Source organism: Camelina sativa, chromosome 19 (assembly GCF_000633955.1).
Source record: "Camelina sativa cultivar DH55 chromosome 19, Cs, whole genome shotgun sequence".
NCBI classification, from domain to species: domain Eukaryota; kingdom Viridiplantae; phylum Streptophyta; class Magnoliopsida; order Brassicales; family Brassicaceae; genus Camelina; species Camelina sativa.
The window spans coordinates 18,915,946-18,925,439 of NC_025703.1; the positions used below are offsets into that span (position 1 = coordinate 18,915,946).

General features: G+C 38.6%; 1 pseudogene; it reads left to right on the forward strand.

The window, feature by feature from the left end:
- LOC109130864 lies at positions 8,695–9,164 on the forward strand (annotated as a pseudogene).

A 9,494-nucleotide genomic window follows, 5' to 3' on the forward strand; every position in this document is an offset into this window, starting at 1 on the left:
TTTCTTAGCTAAACTCCTAATAATATTCCTATTATTATATATATATATATATATATATATATATATATTTTTTCTAGGAGACTAGAGCAAGATATTTCTCTTTTTTTTTTTAGAGACTTAGAGCTAATTAAATTGGACCTTAGGGACTTTCCTTTTTAATTTCTCTTTTATTCCTCAACCCAACCCCAAATAATTATACTAACCACCTATCTTACAAAACCGATTCTATTAGCTAGTCCAAATGATTCTAAACTTAGCTAAAACAAGAGCCAGTTCTTTGTCGTTCTCAATACTCTCAAGGTTTCACAACCTATAGCACAATGAAAAGGCCTCACTCAGCGATTCAATACAAGATTTGAAAGAAAGGTTTGGGTTTAAGGGTAGGGAAAAATGAATCGGGTTAAACGAAGAGATTGGTAAAAAATGGTGTGTTAACCCGATTTTAGAGTTACCATGAGCAAGTATTCAAATTCCATAAGCAAGACAATTTAAGTTTATTTTAAGTCCAATAATATAGAGATGATGCAATGTTCAAGCAAGTTTCACACAAGTAGAGGAAGCTTTCAAAAGACACAAGGTTTTAAACAAAGATTTTTCATTTTTTTCCAAAGGTTGATCTACTTATATGATGAAGCGATGTCAGATGAGTTGAGGATTAAGCTCTCCACATTTAGACAAGGACCTGCTGAATCTTATAAAGCTGCTTGGGTAAGGTTCAAAGCATACCATAGAGACTGTCCGCATCATGGGTTCTCAGAGGTGCAGTTGATTAGTATATTTTTCAGTGGTATTGATTGGAGGTATCAAATGGCTTTGGATGCTGTTAGTGATGGAAACTTCAAGACAAGGTACCCAGAAGAAGCTGAACATTTGATTGAAAGGCTAGCCTCAAGCAACAGTACTAAGAATGTGGACCTAGAGCGGAAAAGAGCACATGAAGACCATGATTCAAATCAGTTTGCTGCAGTGAATGCTAAGTTGGATACAGTGCACAATCTTGTTGTGGGAAAGAAGTCTGTCCATTTTGATGAAGATGTTGAGACATTTGAGCCAAAGCTAGAGATTACAGAAGAAGATGTCAACTATGTGTATGGAGCTGGGTATCAGGCACGTAAATTTGGCAACCAACAGGGTAACAGGCCTTACAGTGGAAACTCTTCAGGCTACACTCCTAAGCCGGATTACCAGAAGCAACAACAGAACAGTGGCTATACAAGGACTTATGGTAATTCTTCTTATCAGTCTCCTCCTCCCAAGACTTCTTCAGAGAGTCGAATGGAGGCAATGCTTGAGCAGATTCTTCAAGTTCAATAGCAGTTGACAGTGGAATTCAATGGAAAGATTGATTCTGTATACACTGAGTTGAATGGAAAGTTTGAAGCATTAAACACTCATGTCAAGAAGCTGGAGAATCAAGTTATTCAGACTGTTGGGTCTTTCAAAAGACAAGAGGAGCTTCCTTCTAGAAGAACAGAGTCGAACCCCAAACATGGTTGTAATGCGATTTTAGTGAAGGAAGGAGACGAAGATATGTTTGTTGAGCCAGCATCGATCGACACTACACAAGAGCATCGATCAATGCAGACTCAATCAAGCGTCGTCGACACAACATCAACATTGATCGACACACCCCACGAACAGCTCTGGTTTCTCTTCGAGTTCCACCATCTGATTCAGAGCAAGCTTATAAGCCTAAGGTTCCTTTTCCTAAGCCTAGGAGGTCTAAGCAGGAGTTTGAGGAAGCTAGATGCAAGGCTATGATTGTGACAACCCGTCCCGTGGACCCCACTAGCCCCCCGTTAGCTGCCCCAACGGACCATCCGTGGACCCAGCAAGCGCCCCGGTAGCCGTCCCAACGGACCCCAAGATGGCCCTACAGGGCATCGATCCTAACCCATCACTGTGGATATCCCAATCCACCAGTAGGTTATTGGTGCGCCAGGCGTTCCTTGAACCCTGGTCCTCACCCTTTATCAACCCTCCCACAAGACAAGGTAATGATTGAGATGCCTTTAATTGATGTTGTCACGTTTTCTCCTGGGATTAAGCGGTATGTGAAGAGGATGGTCACCAATAGTTTGAGTCCTGAGGAAGGAGCATTGCTAACCAAAGATGTCAGTGCAATTTTGTTGAAGCAGCCTCCACAGAGGAAGAAGGAAAAGAATCAGGAAGTGGTTGTATCTGAGGAAGTAAGTGCAGTGATTCAGAGTAGGAGTGCAGAGAAGTTACCAGATCCTGGAAGTTTTGTGTTAGATAGTTCTATCTCCACAGCAAGGTTTCCTCATTCTCTTTGCGATCTTGGCTCTAGTATCAATTTGATGCCACATTCTATTGTTGTGAGACTTGGGATGACAGATTTCAAGCCAACTAAGATCTTTCTTATCTTACCTGATCTATCCAGAAGGATTCCTGAAGGTGTCTTAGAGGATATTCCAATCAAGATTGGAGATTGCATGATTCCCACTGACTTTGTGGTGCTGGAATATGACAAAGAGCCTAGTTATCCTCTAATCTTAGGAAGCTCTTTCTTGGCTATAGCTGGTGCCATCATTGATGTTAAGAAGGGACAAATAGCTCTGAATGTAGAAGATTTGCTTATGAACTTTGAGATGGACAAGCTGAGAAGGGCTCCTACAATCGATGGTCAGACATTTTCTGTGGAGTTTGTTTCTGATGACGATCCGATCATAGAACTTCATGGAGACATTACTGCTGGGTATGTCAAAGAGTTGGAACCTGTTGAAAAAGTGACTAAGCAAGCTGTTAAGCTTGAAGATTGGAGTGGAGATCATCTAATCAGTACTAGAGATCATGATGATGTTCTGACCCATGAAAAGTCGCTGGTAGATGATGTTTTTGTATTGGAAACACGGATTGCTGAGGAGAGTTGCAGAATCGTTGAAGAAACACGAGTTGCAGACTCAACATCGATCGATGCAGCTGAAGCATCGATCGACACACCTCCACGAGAACGTCCAGACTTGTCCAAAACCGAAGATTCTCGAGTTGATTCCTTAGCTGCAAGTCCTAGACTAGTTGTCAAGCTGAAATCTCACCATTCCACAGTCCAGAAGCCACAGGTAAAGCAAAGGTACGCATCTCCTTCTCCTAAACCTTCTCCTATCATCAATAAGAATTTCAAAGGTACAAAAACTGTTTTGCAGTAACCACGCCACGAGACTATCGTAGAGCGCTTGTTTCTTTTATTGATGATTTTGCAGGACATAAAAGAAAGTCACCCATACCTCAGTCCCGCCTACACATCCTTGGCAGATCTCATGTACCTACTGCCTACACACCCCCTTGGATGAAGAGGACATTTTTTCAGAAGCATTCATTGCCATGTTCCGATCCACCGGATGCCTAAGATCCGACACAGTAAAGCTAATGACTGAAAACAAGCGCTTAATGGGAGGCAACCCACTGGTAGGTTTTTCTTTTTCCTTTTTCTTTTGATTTATTTTTATTTTTATTTTTATTTTATTGGCCAATCTCTTACTTGATAACACTGTGGACAGTGTTGTTTAAGTCTGAGGGAGGCAATTACTAACTATGTTTTTATTTTTGAGCGTCATTCAGAAAAGAAAAAAAAATTGTTTTATTAAGTCAAAATTTTTGTTGGGAACTATGATTTTTCTTTTTAGTGTACTTTCTTGGTTGATTAATGCTGTAGATTGAGTCCAAAATCCGACTAATGAAAAATCCAATGGCTGACCAGTAAACCAGAGATATCTGAATTTCCAACAGAATCCATAAAAGCCTGAGGTAATTTCTGCGCTTTTCTTTTTACCTCATCAAGGAGATTGATTTTCATAGGGCTTGACTCCTCGTTCATACCGGACAAGTAAGGTTACAAAAGAAAATGGTACTCCTCTTCCTTATTCAAGTGTTAAAAAATCCTGAGAGCTTTGTAAAAAAAAAAGGAGAATAAAAGATGAGATGATTTTGATCAGTTTAGAGAGGTAGGTAAATTACCGATGACCTCATCATTCTACTCTTGAGTCAAATGATCACACAAATCTTGGAAGCGAGGGGTAGGTAAATTACCGATGACCCTATTATTCGCCTACAACTTTGAGAAAAAAGATAGTAAAAAAAAAACAACAATGCAAAGCTCAAAGGAAGATAAAAATAGAATAAGTCTTTGAATTAGTGATTTTGTGAACTTATCTAAACTTGATTTTATTGCTGGTTTTTAACTTGAATTTTGCAAAGAGATTTGGATTTTCGGGTTTTAAAACTTAGATAATATTTGCAGTGAGAACTGCTTTAATTTACAATTGTGTTTAAAGTTCAAGAACGGTGCTTAATAGTTGAATCCAAATTGCTTAATTAATAGATCTGATTTTCCATGATTTCCTGAGAATTTCCCTAGGCCTAACGTTTCATCCTTCTGAATTTTACAACTCTTTTATTTTTTGTTTCATTTTGCAATTTAATTACAATATTTCTGTTTAGCATAATTAAAAAATTATTAAATATATTGTGTGATTCTAGAGTCTTTGTGGATTCGATCCCTAAGTACTACAATTGATCTCTTAATTTGAGAGAGTAGCTCTAGGGTAAATTTGAGCATATCACCTACCAACCATACCATTGAACCAGAACCTGTACCACATCCTGTACCAGAAGTACGAGAAGGCCCTATGATACGATCAAAGGCTAAACAGCTAAGGAAGAGGTTTAACCTAGCCGTTTAAGACATCATAAGCTCCCTAGAGCTGAAGGACGTCAACTGGTCTGTACCACCATCATGCCGCCACAACAGATATGATCACATTGCTGAGGAAGAGCTTGTTGAAGCCTTCACCCAAATGAGCCTTGATCAAACCAGTTAACCAGGTATGAAACCTCTTTTGGCAGGTCAAGGAACCTCAAGAAGCCAAGAGAAGACATTACAGCTGCAAGAGACGTGTGATACAAGCTTCACCTCCGAAAGCGATCAAGATAGTGAAGATCAAGACCAAGACATAGATGACATGGACGAGCATCAATAGACTGATCAAGATACTCTAGAGGAACTCCAGGAAGACCCCTACTTCAATAAACAAGCCAACAAACAAGTACAAGACAAGAACCCTGAAGTAGCTCATGGAGTAGAACAAGAAGTGGTTTAGAGAACGTCTATTGGGCCTAGATCGCATCCAGGTAAGTCCTATTCAATACTTTCGATCCTTGCAGGTTCCACCAACCCCAACAACGGCTAGAAGGCTTGCTCATCAAGAGAGATCAAGTCTACTTTAGTATTTTCTTTAATTAGTTATTTACTTTCCAAAAACAATGGTTTTGTGTTTCATTTTATTTGCTTTCCTTTGGTGCATTATTTTGCATTTATTTTCGGCCTTAAGGCTAGCTGAAGGACTCTTACAAAGTCCCTCTGCAGCAGTTGTACGATTTTTTCACGTTTGATATTAATAAAACGCTAAATTTTCTTACTTTTTCTCTTTAAGTGTTCTTAAAAGAATAAGCTTGTTCTTTGTCTTGTGTGTGAGATTCCACAAGGCTAAGTTCGTGTACTGTATCAGAGACCAATCACATCTCTGTGGTGTACTTCGCTCCGCCAACACTTCCTTTTACCGATCCCACACGAGAGAAGCGACCGCCATCGTGTCAGATCTACATCATCGACCATCTTTCCTTCACAAGAGAGAAGCGACTGCCAGCTTGTGAAGCCATCATCTCTATCCGGTACAAGTCTCACCACCGAGTCTTGTATCAATTCTTCAGAAATATCCTTAACAACAGGTAGAGGTGGCTGGCAAAAACCTCCAAACCAATGGGTTAAATGCAATAGCGATGGAGCTTGAAACACTGAGAGAGCGAACTGTGGTATAGGATGGGTACTAAGGAACTCAAAGGCAAAGGAATTATGGATGGGAGCTTGTGCCATACCTAGAACCAAATCCGTTTTGGAATCAGAGCCTGAAGCCCTCAGATAGGCAGTACTCTTTCTGTCTCGATTCAATTACAGAAAATTGATCTTTGAATCAGAATTGCAACAACTGGTGTCAATCATCAACCAAGGAACGAACGCACCACATATTGACCCAATTATACAAGACATTTGTCAACTGCTCCAACTCTTTGAGGAATCAAAAGTGGTTTTCACTACTAGGAAAGGAAATATGGTAGCTGATAGAATCACAAAGGAGGCCCTTTCATTTTCGAACTTTATTCCAAAGCTTTTCTCTATTATGCCTCATTGGATTAGTTCTCATGTGATCTCAGACCAGTTGCAAACATTTGGTATCTTTGTTCGTTAATATGAAGTTGTCATTGAGCAAAAAAAAAAGTACTATCAATCACAATTTTTTTCTAAAAAACCATGATAGATAAACACAAATATATAAAAATATTAAAACACATAGTTTCTCTAAAAAGCTTGTTCCAATGTCGGAGGAGATAAAAAGAATGAGAAAAATAGAGTACTTGGGAAGAGGAGAAGAGGTGGCAGTGATGATATAGGAGGTGGTGGTTGATACGGAGGTGACAGTGATAAATTCGGTGGAGAAGAGGTGATGGAGGAGGCGGTGATTGTTATGGAGATGATGGTGATGAACTCGACAGAGTGGATTTGTGTTGGTGGTGGTGAATTTTGTGATGAAGCATTCAACTGGAAAAAAAAAGGTGAGAGAGATTTATGTGTTTTGATGACGGAGAAAATTAATGAATAAACCAGCAGGAAGAAGAACAAATATAAATGAAGAGATAGGTAAGAAATTTACGAAGGAGAGGTATGTAATTTACTAAGCTCGTCATTAACGCCCGTGAACCAAAATCCTGTTTTGGGATGCGCATCGATCGACACAAGATTGCATCGGTCGATACAAGGTTCGTTTCTCCAGGAAAACTTAAGTGAAACGCTTTTTTTGTTGCATTTTTAGGTTTGGGAACCGTAAGATCGGGTATAAAAAAGGAAAACTCGACTGTCTTTAGGATTTTTTAGTCTCTTTTGTCGTTTTCCACGAAGTTTAGAATAAAAGAGAAAAGTTTTATAAGAGTTCTTGAGGAGCTCTAAGCTTTTTCTTGTGAGATCTGTCCATGGGAGTAGAGATCTGAGGCTAAGGACGTGAGAGGAACTTGCTAGGAGGCTATTTTCATGGGTTTTAGAATCAGACTCATCTTTCTCAAAGGTGAGTTCGTGACCATGACTCATCTAAGCGATTAGATGTTTGTTTTGTGTTATTTTGGTTGTTGATTGAATGTGTGTTTGCTTGTGAGTGTTTGGTGTGGTGCTTGTGGCCTTTGGAAGGCGTTTCTGGCAACACGGAACCGAGAGGAGTCGGAGGAGTTCGTGTTCGGTGAAGCTTTGCGCGAAGGCATCAATCGATGCAGGGTGTGCATCGGTCAACGCAGTTAGGGATATGATGGAGACAAAAAATGTTGCGTCGATCAATGCAAGGAATGCATTGGTCGACGCAGGAGGCATTGCATCGGTCGATGGAAGGAGTGTGTCGGTCAACGCAAGGGCGCAGTGACGAGACATGTGTTCAGAGTTTTCTGGTTTGCTTGTTTCTTTGTTTATTGACTGTGTTTGTCTTTTCGCTTGTGTGTATAGTCCAATAGATGGGAATATCGCCTCACTGAGTGTTTATGATAATACTCACGCATCTCAATTGTTGTTTGTGGTGCAGGTAAATGCAAAGTGTGATCGTGAAATCAAGAGGGTGAAGAGGAGGATTTTCTAGAGGCTCAGTTGTTTGTTCTATGTTGTTGTTAGGTTGTTAGAATGGAATGATGTGGTTTAGAACAGTTGTTTAAGTTGCTGGTTATTTGATTTATGCTGTTTGCTTCATAATTATTGGTTTAGGATTTGTAGACATGTTTGATATTGGTTATTTATTCTATTGAGGTATTTTTTGGATAATTGTTGGTTTAATGTTGGTATTTTCCGCTGTTTGATTTGAATGTTGTTAGGTTGTTAGTGAGTATGGGGTCACTAGTTAATTATTACTTGCTTTGGGTGCGGTATGGGGTACTACTATTTTCTTTCGACCTGTAGTTGGTACTACTATTTTGGTTTGGGTGCGGTATCAAATTCGTTAACAAGAAATTCAGTAAAGTTATAAAAAAAACCCAACAAAACATGTATTGACCTGTGATCTGGTATTACAAATTGATGTGATCATGCTTAGAGATCTTAATATACTAAATTTACAATAGTGATTGGTGTTAATATTATTAACACTATTGCAGTTAATAGTATAGCTTGTTAGTATATATTAACTTTATATGTGAAAATTACAATTAGAGGGGGGTATTCAAATTATATCTTGAAGAATTTGATGGGATTTAGGAGATTTTGGATTTTGAGAGTTTTTAGGATACTAAGTGGATTTGTTAGTTTTTTCAATCTTAAAAAGGGAAATATAGTTTGTGATTTGGTGAGATTTTAAAAGAATATATTGGGTGATTTTAAGAGATTTTTATAACCAAAATGAAAAAACTGGATTCCAAACAAAACCATCCTCGTCATGAAGTGAATAATTTTGCAAGGTCATTGTTTTCAATTATCACCCTATCGTTTTCATTCTCCATTCTCGTCATGACTATATCGAATAGGAAATTCTCGAAGGTTGTTGATATCATTACTGCTAACATTTCCATTTTGGACGATGCGATCGAACTGTGAAGGAATTAATCATGTCTTCTACACTCTAATGCGACTAAAAGAAGGGATCGCTTACTATTTGAATGCATATACCCAAACGCTTTTTCTGTTATATCCTTCTGTTTGTGTATTCCCTTGACTACATATGTACCCGTCTTGCCAATGATGCCAAGGCTGCAAAGAAAGGAGGTGGTGGTAGACAATTTGATGGTTTTGTCTATGTTTACAGAAAGACACTCAAGTCTAATGGTATTGCTGGTCTTTACCCTGGATTTAACATCTCTTGTGTTGTGTTGGTATCATTGTCTATTGTGGTCTGTACTTTGGACTCTATGACTCTGTAAAGCCTGTCCTCCTTACTGAAGACTTACAGGTACGTCTTGTTGTCTTTCTCACTGATCTGGGTGTTCTCTTGCTTATAATTGGTTGGTTTTAACATGTTATTGTTCCCTTTTGGTTATTTCAGGACAGTTTCTTTGCTAGTTTCGCTCTTAGATGGGTCATCACTAATGGTCCGGGTCTTGCATCTTACGCCAGTGACACACAAGAATGATGATCACTTGTAGGGATGTATTTAAAGAAACGTATCATCACATTCACTACAGAAGACGTTATTTGCAGAGGACTATTTCTTTTTTCTTTGTGAATTATTTTTTTTTTAAAACAAATCTTTCAAAATAACACCTCCCAAGGTGTGATTTTTTCTGTTGGATTTCTCATGTAAAAATATATCCAAAGTCTCCTAAAATCTGTGTTTTGATTTTCTATTAAAAAAAACTTATGCTTTGAATAACAGTATATTTTATATGATTTTGACAAATTATTAATTGAATAACATGGTATTGTGAGTAATTTTGAATGATTTTATAGAAATTCCAAATTG